The sequence below is a fragment of the Triticum dicoccoides genome, chromosome 7B, assembly GCF_002162155.2.
Source record: "Triticum dicoccoides isolate Atlit2015 ecotype Zavitan chromosome 7B, WEW_v2.0, whole genome shotgun sequence".
NCBI lineage: Eukaryota > Viridiplantae > Streptophyta > Magnoliopsida > Poales > Poaceae > Triticum > Triticum dicoccoides.
Genome location: NC_041393.1, coordinates 489,815,122 through 489,833,060, shown reverse-complemented (window position 1 = coordinate 489,833,060; position 17,939 = coordinate 489,815,122).

The following is a 17,939-nucleotide window of genomic DNA, read 5'->3' as shown; positions in this document are numbered from 1 at the left end:
TTGATCGGCTTCGGTTAGCAGAAGTAGCGAAGGAATCGCTCGACCGGGTTCAGTTAATAGCCATCGATCGATCGCTCGGGTTCAGTAACGCGTAGCCTGCAGTGCAATCGCTCAGGTTTAGTTAGAGCCCAACGCCTTGCTCGGGATCAGTTAGAGCCAACGCCTTGCACACACACGCGTACGTGTATGAGAGAAACGCACATCACTCGGCCCCCGACCACCCACCGTAACCGGGAACTCCCCGAAATTTTCCTTGCCCTCACTTCTACCACGGTTTTTCCGTCACGGAGGGCCCAAAGAATGTCATGCAGCTGCATCTCCGGCCCGCCCAGGATGAAAAGCCCATTTTCTGTCATGATTTTTTATCTTAGAACTAGGAGCCCACCACATCTATGATGATACCGGGTTTTGTTACAATTATCGTCATAGAAGTGTCATATGTATGACAGAGAAAATATTCGTTCGGCCCAAAATGTCACCGATGTGTCTTTTTTTGTAGTGGATAGTCGTAGAAGCAATAGTTGGCGAGACAACAACGATGCTACGATGGAGATCAAAGTGTCGCGCCGGTGATGATGGTGATCATGACGCTGCATTGGAGATGGAGATCAAAGGCACAAGATGATGATGGCCATATCATATCACTTATATCGATTGCATGTGATGTTTATCCTTTATGCATCTTATTTTGCTTTGATTGACGGTAGCATTATAAGATGATCTCTCACTAAATTTCAAGGTATAAGTGTTCTCCCTAAGTATGCACCGTTGCCAAAGTTCGTCGTGCCAAGACACCACATGATGATCGGGTGTGATAAGCTCTACGTTCACATACAACGGGTGGAAGCCAGTTTTGCACACATAGAAATACTCGGGTTAAACTTGACGAGCCTAGAATATGCATATATGTCCTCGGAACACTAAGACCGAAAGGTTGAGCGTGAATCATATAGTAGATATGATCAACATAGTGATGGTCACCATTGAAAACTACTCCATTTCATGTGATAATCGGAACTGGTTAGGTTGATTTGGATCACGTGATCACTTAGATGATTAGAGGGATGTCTGTCTAAGTGGGAGTTCTTAAGTAATTTGATTAATTGAACTTTAATTTATCATGAACTTAGTATCTGATAGTATTTTGCTTGTCTATGTTGTTGTAGATAGATGGCTCGTGTTGTTGTTCCGTTGAATTTTAATGCGTTCCTCGAGAAAGCTAAGTTAAAAAATGATGGTAGCAATTACACGGACTGGGTCCGTAACTTGAGGATTATCCTAATTGATGCACGCAAGAATTCCGTCCTGGAAGCACCGCTAGGTGCAAGACCCGATGCAGGAGCAACGCTGGACATTGTGAACGTCTGGCAGAGCAAAGCTGATGACTATTCGATAGTTCAGTGTGCCATGCTTTACGGCTTAGAACCGGGACTTCAATGACGTTTTGAACGTCATGGAGCATATGAGATGTTCCAGGAGTTGAAGTTAATATTTCAAGCAAATGCCCGGATTGAGAGATATGAAGTCTCCAATAAGTTCTATAGCTGTAATCCATTGAGAATAGTTCTGTCAGTGAACATATACTCAAAATGTCTGGGTATAATAATCACTTGATTCAACTGGGAGTTAATCTTCCTGATGATAGTGTCATTGACAGAATTCTCCAATCACTGCCACCAAGCTACAAGAGCTTCGTGATGAACTATAATATTGAAGGGATGGAAAAGACAATTCCAGAACTCTTCATGATGCTAAAGGATGGGGAGGTAGAAATCAAGAAGGAGCATCAAGTGTTGATGGTCAACAAGACCACTAGTTTTAAGAAAAAGGGTAAAGGGAAGAAGAAGGGCAACTTCAAGAAGAACAGCAAACAAGTTGCTACTCAGGAGAAGAAACCCAAGTCTGGACCTAAGCCTGAGACTGAGTGCTTTACTACAAAGGGACTGGTCGCTATAAGCGGAACTGCCCCAAGTATTTGGCGGATAAGAAGGATGGCAAGGTGAACAAAGGTATATGTGATATACATGTTATTGATGTGTACCTTACTAAAGATCACAGTAGCACCTGGGTATTTGATACTTGTTCTGTTGGTAACATTTGCAACTCAAAATAGGGACTATGGAGTAAGCGAAGATTGGCTAAGGACGAGGTGACGATGCGCGTGGGAAATGGTTCCAAAGTCGATGTGATCGCGGTCGGCACACTACTTCTACATCTACCATCGGGATTAGTTTTAGACCTGAATAATTGTTATTTGGTGCCAGCGTTAAGCATGAACATTATATCTGGATCTTGTTTGATGCGAGACAGTTATTCATTTAAATCTGAGAATAATGGTTGTTCTATTTATATGAGTAATATCTTTTATGGTCATGCACCCTTGAACAGTGGTCTATTTTTGTTGAATCTCGATTGTAGTGATACACATATTCATAATGTTGAAGCCAAAAGATGCAGAGTTGATAATGACAGTGCAACTTATTTGTGGCACTGCCGTTTAGGTCATATTGGTGTAAAGCGCATGAATAAACTCCATACTGATGGACTTTTGGAATCACTTGGTACTTGCGAACCATGCCTCATGGGCAAGATGACTAAAACGCCGTTCTCCGGAACAATGGAGCGAGCAACAGATTTGTTGGAAATCATACATACTGATGTATGTGGTCAGATGAATATTGAGGCTCGCGGTGGGTATTGTTATTTTCTCACCTTCACAGATGATTTGAGCGGATATGGGTATATCTACTTAATGAAACATAAGTCTGAAACATTTGAAAAGTTTAAAGAATTTCAGTGTGAAGTGGAAAATCATCGTAACAAGAAGATAAAGTCTCTATGATCTGATTGTGGAGGAGAATATTTGAGTTACGAGGTTGGTCTTCATTTGAAACAATGTGGAATAGTTTCGCAACTCACGCCACCCAGAACACCCCAATGTAATGGTGTGTCCTAACGTCGTAATCGTACTTTACTAGATATGGTGCGATCTATGATGTCTCTTACTGATTTACCGCTATCATTTTGGGGTTATGCTTTACAGACGGCTGCATTCACGTTAAATAGGGCACCATCTAAAATCCGTTGAGACGACGCCTTATGAACTGTGGTTTGGCAAGAAACCAAATTTGTCATTTCTTCAAGTTTGGGGCTGCAATGCTTATGTGAAAAAACTTCAACCTGATAAGCTTGAACCCAAATCAGAGAAATGTGTCTTCATAGGATACCCAAAGGAGACTGTTGGGTACACCTTCTATCACAGATCCGAAGGCAAGACATTTGTTGCTAAGAATGGATCCTTTCCGGGGAAGGAGTTTCTCTCGAAAGAAGTGAGTGGGAGGAAAGTAGAACTTGATGAGGTAACTGTACATGCTCCCTTATTGGAAAGTAGTTCATCACAGAAACTGGTTCATGTGACACCTACATCAATTAGTGAGGAAGTTAATGATATTGATCAAGAAACTTTAGATCAAGTTACTACCGAACCTCGTAGGTCAAACATAATAAGATCCGCACAAGAGTAGTACGGTAATCCTGTTTTGGAGGCCATGTTACTTGACCATGGCGATCCTATGAACTATGAGGAAACGATGATGAGTTCAGATTGTGAAAAATGGCTTGAGGCCATGAAATCTGAGATGGGATCCATGTATGAGAACAAAGTGTGGACTTTGGTTGACTTGCCCGATGATCGGCAAGCCATCGAGAATAAATGGATCTTCAAGAAGAAGACTGACGTTGACGATAATGTTACTGTCTACAAAGCTCGACTTATTGCGAAAGGTTTTCGACAAGTTCAAGGGGTTGACTACGATGAGACTATCTCACCCGTAGCGATGCTTAAGTCTCTCCGAATCATGTTAGCAATTGCCGCATTTTATGATTGTGAAATTTGGCAAATGGATGTCAAAACTGCATTCCTGAATGGATTTCTAGAAGAAGAGTTGTATATGATGCAACTAGAAGGTTTTGTCGATCCAAAAGGTGCTAACAAAGTGTGCAAGCTCTAGCGATCCATTTATGGACTGGTGCAAGCCTCTCGGAGTTGGAATAAACGTTTTGATAGTGTAATCAAAGCATATGGTTTTATACAGACTTTTGGAGAAGCCTGTATTTACAAGAAAGTGAGTGGGAGCTCTATAGAATTTCTAATATTATATGTGGATGACATATTGTTGATTGGAAATGATATAGACTTTCTGGATAGCATAAAAGGATACTTGAATAAGAGTTCTTCAATGAAAGACCTTGGTGAAGCTGCTTATATATTAGGCATCAAGATCTATAGAGATAGATCAAGACGCTTATCTGGACTTTCACAAAGGACATACCTTGATAAAGTTTTGAAAAAGTTCAAAATGGATCAAGCAAAGAAAGGGTTCTTGCCTGTGTTACAAGGTGTGAAGTTGAGTCAGACTCAATGCGCGACCACTGTAGAAGATAGAGAGAAAATGAAAAATGTTCCCTATGCTTCAGCCATAGGCTCTACCATGTATGTAATGTTGTGTACCAGACCTGATGTGTGCCCTGCTATTAGTTTAGCAAGGAGGTACCAAAGTAATCAAGGAGTGGATCACTGGACAGCGATTAAGAACATCCTGAAATACCTGAAAAGAACTAAGGATATGTTTCTCGTTTATGGAGGTGACAAAGAGCTCGTCATAAATGGTTACGGTGATGCAAGCTTTGACACTGATCCGGATGTCTCTAAATTGCAAACCGGATACGTGTTTATATTGAATGGTGGAGTTGTCAGTTGGTGCAGTTCTAAAACAAAGCGTTGTGGCGGGATCTATGTGTGAAGCGGAGTACATAGCTACTTCGGAAGCAGCAAATGAAGGAGTCTTGATGAAGGAGTTCATATCCGATCTAGGTGTCATACCTAGTGCATCGGATCCAATGAAAATCTTTTGTGACAGTACTAGTGCAATTGCCTTGGCAATGGAATCCAGATTTCACAAGAGGACCAAGCACACCAAGAGACGCTTCAATTCCATATGGATCTGAATGTTCCAGACCCATTGACTAAGCCTCTCTCACAAGCAAAACATGATCAGCACCAAGACTCCATGGGTGTGAAAATCATTACTGTGTAGTCTAGATTATTGACTCTAGTGCAAGTGGGAGACTGAAGGAAATATGCCCTAGAGGCAAATAAAGTTATTATTTATTTCCTTATTTCATGATAAAATTTTATTATTCATGCTAGAATTGTATTAACCGGAAACATAATACATGTGTGAATACATAGACAATATGGTGTCACTAGTATGCCTCTACTTGACTAGCTCGTTAATCAGAGATGGTTAAGGTTTCCTAACTATAGACATGAGTTATCATTTGATAAATGGGATCACATCATTAGAAGAATGATGTGATTGACTTGACCCATTCCGTTAGCATAGCACTTGATCGTTTTAGTTTACTGCTATTGCTTTCTTCATGACTTATACATGTTCCTATGACTATGAGATTATGCAACTCCTGATTACCGGAGGAACACTTTGTGTGCTACCAAACGTCACAACGTAACTGAGTGATTATAAGGGTGCTCTACAGGTGTTTCCGATGGTACTTGTTGAGTTGGCATAGATCGAGATTAGGATTTGTCACTCCGATTGTCGGAGAGGTATCTCTGGGCCCTCTCGGTAATGCACATCACTATAAGCCTTGCAAGAAATGTGACTAATGAGTTAGATGCAGGATGATGCATTATGAAACGAGAAAAGAGACTTGCCGATAACGAGATTGAGCTAGGTATTGAGATACCGATGATCGAATCTCGGGCAAGTAACATACCGATGACAAAGGGAACTACATATGTTGTTATGCAGCTTGATTGATAAAGATCTTCGTAGAATATGTAGGAACCAATATGAGCATCCATGTTCCGCTATTGGTTATTGATCGGAGATGAGTCTCGGTCATGTCTACCTAGTTCTCGGACCCGTAGGGTCTGCACCCTTAACATCCTGTGACGATCGGTATTATGAGTTTATGTGTTTTGATGTACCGAAAGTAGTTCAGAGTCCCGGATATGATGACGAATATGATGAGGAGTCTCGAAATGGTAGAGAAATAAAGATCAATATATTGGATGACTATGTTTGGACTTCGGAAGTGTTCCAGGCAAGTTCGGGCATATACCGGAGTACCGGGGGTTTACGGAAACCCCCTAGGGAGTATAATGGGCCTTATGGGCCTTAGTGGAGAAGAGGAGGGGAGGCCAAGGCAGGGCCACGCGCCCCCTCCCCCTCTAGTGCGAATTGGACAAGGAGGGGGGTGGGGCCCCCTTTCCTTCCCCCCTCTCTCCTCCTTCCCCCTTCTCCTACTCCTACTAGGAAAGGAGGAGTCCTACTCCCGGTGGGAGTAGGACTCCCCCCTTGGCGCGCCCTCCTCCTGGCCGGCCGCCTCCCCCCCTAGCTCTTTGATATACGGGGGTGGGGGGGCACCCCAAGACACACAAGTTGATCATTGATCTTTAGCCGTGTGCGGTACCCCCCCTCCACCATAATCCACCTCGGTCATATCGTAGCGGTGCTTTGGCGAAGCCCTGCATCGGTAACTTCATCAACACCATCACCACGGCGTCGTGCTAAGGAACTCTCCCTTAGAGCTCTACTGGATCGTGAGTTCGTGCGACCTCACCGAGCTGAACGTGTGCAGATCACGGAGGTGCCGTACATTCGGTACTAGGATCGGTCGATCGTCAAGACGTACGACTACATCAACCGCATTGTCATAACGCTTCCTCTTACGGTGTACGAGGGTACATGGACGACACTCTCCCCTCTCGTTGCTATGCATCACCATGATCTTGCGTGTGGGTAGGAAAATTTTGAAATTACTATGTTCCCCAACAGTGGCATCCGAGCCAGGTTTATGCGCAGATGTTATATGCACGAGTAGAACACAAGTGAGTTGTGGGCGATACAAGTCATACTGCTTACCAGCATGTCTTACTTTGATTTGGCGGTATTGTTGGATGAAGTGGCCTGTACCTACATTACGCGTACGCTTACGCGAGACTGGTTCTACCAACGTGCTTTGCACATAGGTGGCTGGCGAGTGACAGTTTCTCCAACTTTAGTGGAATCGAGTGTGGCTATGCCCGGTCCTTGTTGAAGGTTAAAACAACACTAACTTGACGAAATATCATTGTGGTTTTGATGTGTAGGTAAGAGCGCTTCTTGCTCAGCCCATAGCAGCCATGTAAAACTTGCAATAACAAAGTAGAGGATGTCTAACTTGTTTTTGTAGGGCATGTTGTGACGTGATATGGTCAAGACATGATGCTAAATTTTATTGTATGAGATGACCATGTTTTGTAACAGAGTTATCGGCAATTGGCAGGAGCCATATGGTTGTCGCTTCATTGTATGCAATGCAATTGCCCTGTAATTGCTTTACTTTATCACTCAGCGGTAGTGATAGTCGTAGAAGGAATAGTTGGCGAGACGACAACGATGCTACAATGGAGATCAAGGTGTCGCGCCGGTGACGATGGTGATCATGATGGTGCTTTGGATGGAGATCATAGGCACAAGATGATGATGGCCATATCATATCACTTATATCGATTGCATGTGATGTTTATCCTTTATGCATCTTATTTTGCTTTGATTGACGGTAGCACTATAAGATGATCTATCACTAAATTTCAAGGTATAAGTGTTCTCCCTAAGTATGCACCGTTGCCAAAGTTTGTCGTGCTGAGACACCACGTGATGACCGGGTGTGATAAGCTCTACGTTCACATAGAACGGGTGCAAGCCAGTTTTGCACACACAGAAATACTGGGTTAAACTTGACGAGCCTAGCATATGCATATATGGCCTCGGAACACTGAGACCAAAAGGTCGAGCATGAATCATATAGGAGATATGATCAACATAGTGATGTTCACCATTGAAAACTACTCCATTTCACGTCATGACCGGAACTGGTTAGGTTGATTTGGATCACGTGATCACTTAGATGATTAGAGGGATGTCTATCTCAGTGGGAGTTCTTAAGTAATTTGATTAATTGAACTTTAATTTATCATGAACTTAGTACCTGATAGTATTTTTCTTGTCTATGTTGTTGTAGATAGATGGCCCGTGCTGTTGTTCCATTGAATTTTAATGTGTTCCTTGAGAAAGCTAAGTTGAAATATGATGGTAGCAATTACACAGACTGGGTCCGTATAACTTGAGGATTATCCTCATTCCTGCATAGAAGAATTACGTCCTGGAAGCACCACTAGGTGCAAGACCCGATGCAGGAGCAATGCCGGACATTGTGAACATCTGGCAGAGCAAAGCTGATGACTACTTGATAACCCACAAGTATAGGGGATCGCAACAATTTCCGAGGGTAGAGTATTCAACCCAAATTTGTTGATTCAACACAAGGGGAGCCAAAGAATATTCTCAAGTATTAGCAGCTGAGTTGTCAATTCAACCACACCTAGAAACTTAGTATCTGCGGCAAAGTGTTTAGTAGCAAAGTAATATGATAGTGGTGGCAACGGTAACAAAAGTAAAGGCAGCAAAAGTAATGTTTTTGTATTTTTGTAGTGATGATAACAGTAGCAACGGAAAAGTAAATAAGCGTAAACCAGTATATGGAAAACTTGTAGGCACCGGATCAATGATGGATAATTATGCCGGATGTGGTTCATCATGTAACAGTCATAACATAGGGTGACACAGAACTAGCTCCAGTTCATCAATGTAATGTAGGCATGTATTCCGTAAATAGTCATACGTCCTTATGGAAAAGAACTTGCATGACATCTTTTGTCCTACCCTCCCGTGGCAGCGGGGTCCTATTGGAAACTAAGGGATATTAAGGCCTCCTTTTAATAGAGAACCGGAACAAAGCATTAGGACATAGTGAATACATGAACTCCTCAAACTATGGCCATCACCGGGAGTGGTCCCGATTATTGTCACTTCGGGGTTGCCGGATCATAACACACAGTAGGTGACTATAGACTTGCAAGATAGGATCAAGAACACACATATATTCATGAAAACATAATAGGTTCAGATCTGAAATCATGGCACTCGGGCCCTAGTGACAAGCATTAAGCATAGCAAAGTCATAGCAACATCAATCTCAGAACATAGTGGATACTAGGGATCAAACCCTAACAAAGCTAACTCGATTACATGATAAATCTCATCCAACCCATCACCGTCCAGCAAGCCTACGATGCAATTACTCATGCACGGCGGTGAGCATCATAAAATTGGTGATGGATGGTTGATGATGATGACGGCGACGAATCCCCCTCTCCGGAGCCCCGAACGGACTCCAGATCAGCCCTCCCGATAGAGATTAGGGCTTGGCGGCGGCTCCGTATCGTAAAACGCGATGAAACTTTCTCTCTGATTTTTTTCTCCCTGAAAGCCAATATATGGAGTTGGAGTTGGCGTCGGAGGGCATCCAGGGGGCCCATGAGGTACGAGAGCGCGCCCAGGGGGGAGGGGCGCGCCCCCCACCCTCATGGACAGAGTGTGGGCCCCCTGGTCTTCATCTTTGGCGAGGATTTTTTATTATTTACTATAAGATATTCCGGTGAGTTTCAGGTCATTCCGAGAACTTTTGTTTTTTGCACATAAGACAACATCATGGCAATTCTGCTGAAAATAGCGTCAGTCCGGGTTAGTTCCATTCAAATCATACAAGTTAGAGTCCAAAACAAGGGCAAAAGTGTTTGGAAAAGTAGATACGACGGAGACGTATCAACTCCCCCAAGCTTAAACCCTTGCTTGTCCTCAAGCAATTCAGTTGACAAACTGAAAGAGAAAAAGAAAAACTTTTACAAACTCTGTTTGCTCTTGTTGTTGTAAACATGAAAAGCCAACATTCAAGTTTTAGCAATTATTATGAACTAACCATACTCGAAATAACACGCAGGTCTCACAATTACTCATATCAATAGCATAATCAGCTAGCAAGCCATAATAACAAAACTCGGATGACAACACTTTCTCAAAATAATCATAACATGATATAACAAAATGGTATCTCGCTAGCCCTTTCTGAGACCGCAAAACATAAATGCAGAGCACCTTTAAAGATCAAGGACTGACTAAACATTGTAATTCATGGTAAAAGAGATCCAGTCAAGTCATACCTAAAATAAACCAATTATAATGAATGCAAACAACAGCGTGCTCACCAGCGGGTGCTTTTTAATAAGAAGGGTGATGACTCAACATGAAAGTAAATAGATAAGCCCTTCGCAGAGGGAAGCAGGGATTTATAGAGGTGCCAGAGCTCAATTTTGAAATAGAGATAAATTATATTTTGAGCGGCATACTTTCACTGTCAATGCAACAACTATGAGATGGATGTATCTTCCATACTATATGCATTATAGGCAGTTCCCAAACAGAATGGTAAAGGTTTATACTCCCCCTCCTCCACAAGCATCAATCCATGGCTTGCTCGAAACAATGAGTGCCTCCAACATTCAACGGGTCCCAGGGGAGCTTTGTTTAATTATTTTGATTTTCTTTGATCTTTTTGGATCATGGGACTGGGCATCTCGGTTACCGGCCCTTTCTCATGAATGAGGAGCGGAGTCCACTCCTATTGAGAATAACCCACCTAGCATGGAACATATAGGCAGCCCTAGTTGCACATGAGCTGCTCGAGCATACAAAACAGAATTTCATTCGAAGGTTTGGAGTTTGGCACATACAAATTTACTTTGAATAGCAGGTAGATACCGCATATAGGAAGGTATAGTGGACTCATATGGAATAACTTTGGGGTTTAAGGAGTTTGGATGCACAAGCAATATTCCCGCTTAGTACAGGTGAAGGCTAGCGAAAGATTGGGAAGCGACCAACTGAGAGAGCGACAACAGTCGTAAACATGCATTAAAATTAATTTACACCGAATGCAAGCACGAGTAGGATATAATCCACCATGAACATAAATATCATGAAGGCTATGTTGATTTGATTCAACTACATGCATGAACATGTGCCAAGTCGAGTCACTCAATTCATTCAAAGGAGGATACCATCCCATCATACCATATCATAATCATTCTAATAGCATGTTGGTATGCAAGGTAAACCATTATAACTCATAGCTAATCAAGCATGGCACAAGCAACTATAATCTCTAAATGTCATTGCAAATATGTTTACTTCATAATAGATGAATCAGGAATGATGAATCATCATATTTACAAAAACAAGAGAGGTCGAGTTCATACCAGCTTTTCTCATCCCAATAAGTCCATCATATATCATCATTATTGCCTTTCACTTGCACGACTGAACGATGTGTATAACAATAAGAGTGCACGTGCATTGGACTAAGCTGGAATCTGCAAGCATCCAACTCAAGAGAGAAGACAAGTAATATGGGCTCTAAGTTAGATAAACAATAATGCATATAAGAGCCACTAAGCATTTTCAATATAGTCTTCTCGACCCCCAAAGAAAGGAGAAGAAATAAAAAAACTATTTACACGGGAAAGCTCCCAACAAGCAAAAGAAGAATGGGAAATATTTTTGGGTTTTCTTTTTAATTCTACTACAAGCAAGGAAAGTAGACTAACTAATTTTTTTGTTTTTTCTTAAGGTTTATCAAACACACAAGAAGAAAGCAGGAAAAAGAAAATAAACTAGCATGGATATTACAGTGAAAGAGTATGAGCACTGACATCTAGCAATGAGTGTGTGTGAACATGAATGTAATGTCGGTGGGAAATACGTACTCCCCCAAGCTTAGGCTTTTGGCATAAGTTGGTCTATTGCCAGGGATGGCCTGGTGGATATCCGTATGTGTAGCTGGGGTCATACTATGATGCAGCGGCTATCGCCTCCTGAGCTGCAGCGTGGCGTCGAGCAGTCTCTGCTCTCCTCTCGTACTCATCTGCCTCCTCTCTCGTAATAATATATCTCCCTTTTGTCTGAAAATCGAAGAAGGCAGGAGCAGGAAGAGCAATATGGACTACATGCCGTTTGTTAAAGATTAGTCGATACTGAAAAGCTGCTCCAGTCCTCTCAATGAACTGGTGAGAAAACATAGAATCAAGATCTAAATAAGAGGGGGGTAACTCCATATCACCCTCACGAACATCTACATCAAGAAAATTAGCTAAGCGGGTTGCATAAATTCCTCCAAAGAAATCTCCGTTACGTCTATTAAGATGCAACCTACGAGCTACAATGGCTCCCATATGATAAGCTTGGTCCCCTAACACAGCGCTTCTGAGAATGCTGAGATCAGGGGCACACATGTGACATGCTTCATCCTTAGCATTTATGCATCTACCAATGAAGAGAGCAAAATAATGTATAGCAGGAAAGTGAATGCTCCCTATAGTGGCTTGTGTTATATCTCTAGATTCCCCCATAGTTATTCTAGCAAGAAAGTCTCTATATTTGGATTTAGGGGGATCCCTGACATTACCCCAAGATGGAAGTTTGCATGCAAGAGTGAAATCTTCTAAGTCCATGGTATAAGATTTGTCATAAAGGTCAAACATGACTGAAGGAGAATTACGCGAAGATGAAAAATCAAACCTCCCCACAAATGAACTTGTGAGGTAACGATACTGGGGGCATTTATCAGCTTCAAAGTCCTCAAGACCGGCATTGCGCAAATATGTGTAGAATTCTTCTTTAATTCCCACTTGATTCATAAAATTTTCTGAAGACCATTCACAGGGCCTCACCGGAGCGTCTCTTGGTGGTTCCTCGTCACCATCACGCATTGCAAGTCTGGGACCTTGCTTCCTTGAAGAACCACCTTGGAACATCCTCCTAAACATATTGTTTTCTCTGAAAAATAATTCTGAAATTTTTAGTAACTTCAAATAAAAGTGAACCAACTTCAATAAAATCAATAGTAACAACTCCCACAAGTGCCTAGAGCCTATATAAAGCATTGGAACTACTTGGAACCATATAAATTTGACATGCAGGCTCAAGAACATGGTCACCTATGCAGCACAAATTTGCAATGAATAAAGCACTAGAACAAAAACTAATTGGACCAATGGAGGAGTCACATACCAAGGAACAATCTCCCCAGGCAGTTTTGCGAGAGGTGCTTTGAGCAAGGAGATCGAAAATCACAGCAATGGGGGCTCGAACTCGTGCTTGAGTTGGTTTTTCGTGTTTGTGTGAGACAGAGGAAGAAGATGGGTGCAAGAATAAGTGGAGGAGGGCCATCGTGGGCCCACGAGGCAGGGGGCGCGCCCAGGGGGGTAGGGCACGCCCTCCACCCTCGTGGCCAGGTGGCACTCCCCCCCGCAATGATTTTTGCATAGTAAATTCTTAATTATTCACGAAAAAATCATAAAAAATTGGCATGGCATTCTGAGGACTTTCAATTTCAGGATATTTTTATATTGAGCGGATAAGTCAGGAGACAGACAGAAAAATACTATTTTACTTTATTTCTACTAAATAACAAAAAATATAAAGAGGGTACAAAAGGTTGTGCTTCTAGTTTCATCCATCTCTTGATCATCAAAATGAATCCACTAACAAGGTTGATCAAGTCTTGTTAACGAGCTCATTCCGATTAACACGGAACCAGAGAAATTTCGAATAGCACTAAGTTACCTCAACGGGGATATGAAAATCCCCAACAATGAGTATGTCATACTTTTTCTTGACAGTAGGGAGAGGAAATTCAAAACCTCCAAATATAATCGATGGAATTTTTCCAATAGAGTTGATACTATAACTTGAGGTTGTTTCCTCGGAAAGTGTACCGTGTGTTCATTGCCATTAACATGAAAAGTGACATTGCCTTTGTTGCAATCAATAACGGCCCCTACGTTATTAAGGAAAGGTCTTCCAAGAATAATAGACATACTATCATCCTTAGGAATATCAAGAATAACAAAGTCCGTTAAAATAGTAACGTTTCCAACCACAACAGGCACATCCTCACAAATACCGACAGGTATAGCAGTTGATTTATCAGCCATTTGCAAAGATATTTCAGTAGGTGTCAACTTATTCAAGTCAATTCTACGACATAAAGAGAGAGGCATAACAATAACACGGGCTCCTAGATCACATAAAGCAGTTTTAACATAATTTCCTTTAATGGAGCATGGTATAGTAGGTACTCCGAGATCTCCAAGTTTCTTTGGTATTCCACCCTTAAAAGTATAATTAGCAAGCATGGTGGAAATTTCATCTTCAGGTATCTTTCTTTTATTAGTGATAATATCCTTCATATACTTAGAATAGGGATTTGTTTTGAGCACATCAGTTAATCGCATACGCAAAAAGATGGGTCTAATCATTTCAGCAAAGCGCTCAAAATCCTCATCATCCTTTTGCTTGGATGGTTTCGGGGGAAAAGGCATGGGTTTCTGAACCCACGGTTCCCTTTCTTTACCATGTTTCCTAGCAACAAAATCTCTTTTATCATAATGTTGATTCTTTGATTGTGGGTTATCAAGATCTACAGCAGGTTCAACTTCTACATCATTATCATTACTAGGTTGAGCATCAACGTGAACATTATCATTAACATTATCACTAGGTTCATGTTCATCACCTGATTGTGTTTCAGCATCAGAAATAGAAATATCATTTGGATTCTCAGGTGGCTCAGCAATAGGTTCACTAGAAGTTTGCAAAGTCCTATCATTTTTCTTTTTCTTCCTTTTAGAAGAACTACGCATATCAATATTATTTCTCTGAGAATCTTGCTCGATTCTCTTAGGGTGGCCTTCAGGATACAAAGGTTCCTGAGTCATTCTACCAGTTCTAGTAGCCACTCTAACAGCATAATCATTTTTCTTACTATTCATTTCATTAAGCACTTCTTTCTGAGCTTTAAGTACTTGTTCTACTTGAGTGGTAACCATGGAAGCATGCTTGCTAACAAGTTTAAGTTCACCTCTAATATTAGCCATATAATCACTCAAGCGTTTAATCATAAAGGTATTCTGTTTTAATTGTCTACCAAAATAAGCATTAAAGTCATCTTGCTTAAACATAAAGTCATCAAACTCATCCAAGCACTGACTAGCAATTTTAGTAGGAGGGACTTCAGTTTTATCATATCTGTAGAGAGAATTTACCTTTACTACCTGTGTCCGGATGTCGGGAGGTTCTTCATTAAATAAGTAATTGAGATCATATACTTCTTCAACAGGCGGTAAATTAAGACCATGTATTTCTTCAATAGGAGGTAAATTCTTAACATCGTTAGCTTTAATACCTTTTTCTTTCATAGATTTCTTTGCCTCTTGCATATCTTCGGGACTGAGAAATGGAACACCTCTCTTCTTCGGAGTTGGTTTAGAAATAGGCTCAATAATTGGCTCAGGAGCTGGCTCGGGAGTTGGCTTAGGAGGTGCCCAATTATTTTCATTTGTCAACATATTATTCAATAGAATTTCAGCTTCATCCGGTGTTCTTTCCCTGAAAAGAGAACCAGCACAACTATCCAGGTAATCTCTGGAAGCATCAGTTAGTCCATTATAAAAGATATCAAGTATTTCAGGTTTCTTAAGAGGATGATCAGGCAAAGCTTTAAGTAACTGAGAAGCCTCCCCCAAGCTTGTGGGAGACTCTCCTCTTCAATTTGCACAAAATTATATATATCCCTCAAAGCAGCTTGTTTCTTATGAGCAGGGAAATATTTAGCAGAGAAGTAATAAACCATATCCTGGGGACTTTGCGCACAACCAGGATCAAGAGAATTAAACCATATCTTAGCATCACCCTTTAATGAGAACGGAAATATTTTGAGTAAATAAAGGTAGCGCGATCTCTCATTATTAGTAAACAGGGCAGCTATATCATCTAACTTACAAAGATGTGCCACAAAAGTTTCAGGTTCATAGCCATAAAAAGGATCAGATTCAACCAAAGTAATTATATCTGGATCAATAGAAAAATCATAATAATCCTGATCAGGAACACATATAGGTGAAGTAGCAAAAGCAGGGTCGGGTCTCATCCTACCTCTAAAAGATTCTTTACTCCATTTAACTAGCAACCTATTACGTTCAAGACTATCATGTCAAGCAAGAATAGCTTCAGTAGATTCAGCATTAAAAAGGTAACCCTCAGGAATAGCATGCCTATTTTCATCATCACTAACATCATCGTGTTCAGTTTCAGTAATTTCTCTTTCTCTAGACTTAGAAATTTGTTCATCTAGAAATTCACCAAGAGGCACAGTAGTATCAAGCATAGAAGTAGTTTCATCATAAGTATCATGCATAGTAGAAGTGGCATCATCAATAACATGCGACATATTGGAATGAATAGCAGAAGCAGGTTTAGGTGTAGCTAGCTTGTTTATAACAGAAGGTGAATCAAGTGCAGAGCTAGATGGCAGTTCCTTACCTCCCCTCGTAGTTGAGGGATAAATAGTTGTCTTAGCGTCTTTCAAGTTCTTCATAGTGTCCAGCAGATATAAATCCCAAGTGACTCAAAGAATAGAGCTATGCTCCCCGGCAAGGGCGCCAGAAAAAGGTCTTGATAACCCACAAGTATAGGGAATCGCAACAGTTTTCGAGGTTAGAGTATTCAACCCAAATTTGTTGATTCGACACAAGGGGAGCCAAAGAATATTCTCAAGTATTAGCAGCTGAGTTGTCAATTCAACCACACCTGGAAACTTAGTATCTGCGGCAAAGTGTTTAGTAGCAAAGTAATATGATAGTGGTGGTAACGGTAACAAAAGTAAAGGCAGCAAAAGTAATGTTTTTGGTATTTTTGTAGTGATGATAATAGTAGCAACGGAAAAGTAAATAAGCGTAAACCAGTATATGGAAAACTCGTAGGCACCGGATCAATGATGGATAATTATGCCGGATGTGGTTCATCATGTAACAGTCATAACATAGGGTGACACAGAACTAGCTCCAGCTCATCAATGTAATGTAGGCATGTATTCCGTAAATAGTCATACGTGCTTATGGAAAAGAACTTGCATGACATCTTTTGTCCTAACCTCCCGTGGCAGCAGGGTCCTATTGGAAACTAAGGGATATTAAGGCCTCCTTTTAATAGAGAACCGGAACAAAGCATCAGCACATAGTGAATACATGAACTCCTCAAACTATGTTCATCACCGGGAGTGGTCCCGATTATTGTCACTTCGGGGTTGCCGGCATAACACACAGTAGGTGACTATAGACTTGCAAGATAACATCAAGAACACACATATATTAATGAAAATATAATAGGTTCAGATCTGAAATAATGGCACTCGGGCCCTAGTGACAAGCATTAAGCATAGCAAAGTCATAGCAACATCAATCTTAGAACATAGTCGATACTAGGGAACGAACCCTAACAAAACTAACTCGATTACATGATAAATCTCATCCAACCCATCACCGTCCAGCAAGCCTACGATGCAATTACTCACGCACGGCGGTGAGCATCATGAAATTGGTGATGGAGGATCGTTGATGATGACGACGGAGACGAATCCCCCTCTCGAGAGCCCCGAACGGACTCCAGATCAGCCCTCCCGAGAGAGATTAGGGCTTGGCGGCGGCTTCGTATCGTAAAACGCGATGAAACTTTCTCTCTGATTTTTCTCCCCGAAAGCCAATATATGGAGTTGGAGTTGGCGTCGGAGGGCATCCAGGGGGCCCATGAGGTAGGGGGCGCGCCCAGGGGGAGGGGCACGCCCCCTGATCTTCATCTTTGGCGAGGTTTTTTTATTATTTATTATAAGATATTCCGTGGAGTTTCAGGCCATTATGAGAACTTTTGTTTTCTGCACATAAAACAACATCATGGCAATTCTGCTGAAAACAGCGTCAGTCCGGGTTAGTTCCATTCAAATCATACAAGTTAGATTCCAAAACAAGGGCAAATGTGTTTGGAAAAGTAGATACGACGGAGACGTATCACTATTCGATAGTTCAGTGTGCCATGCTTTACGGCTTAGAACCGGGACTTCAACGACGTTTTGAATGTTGT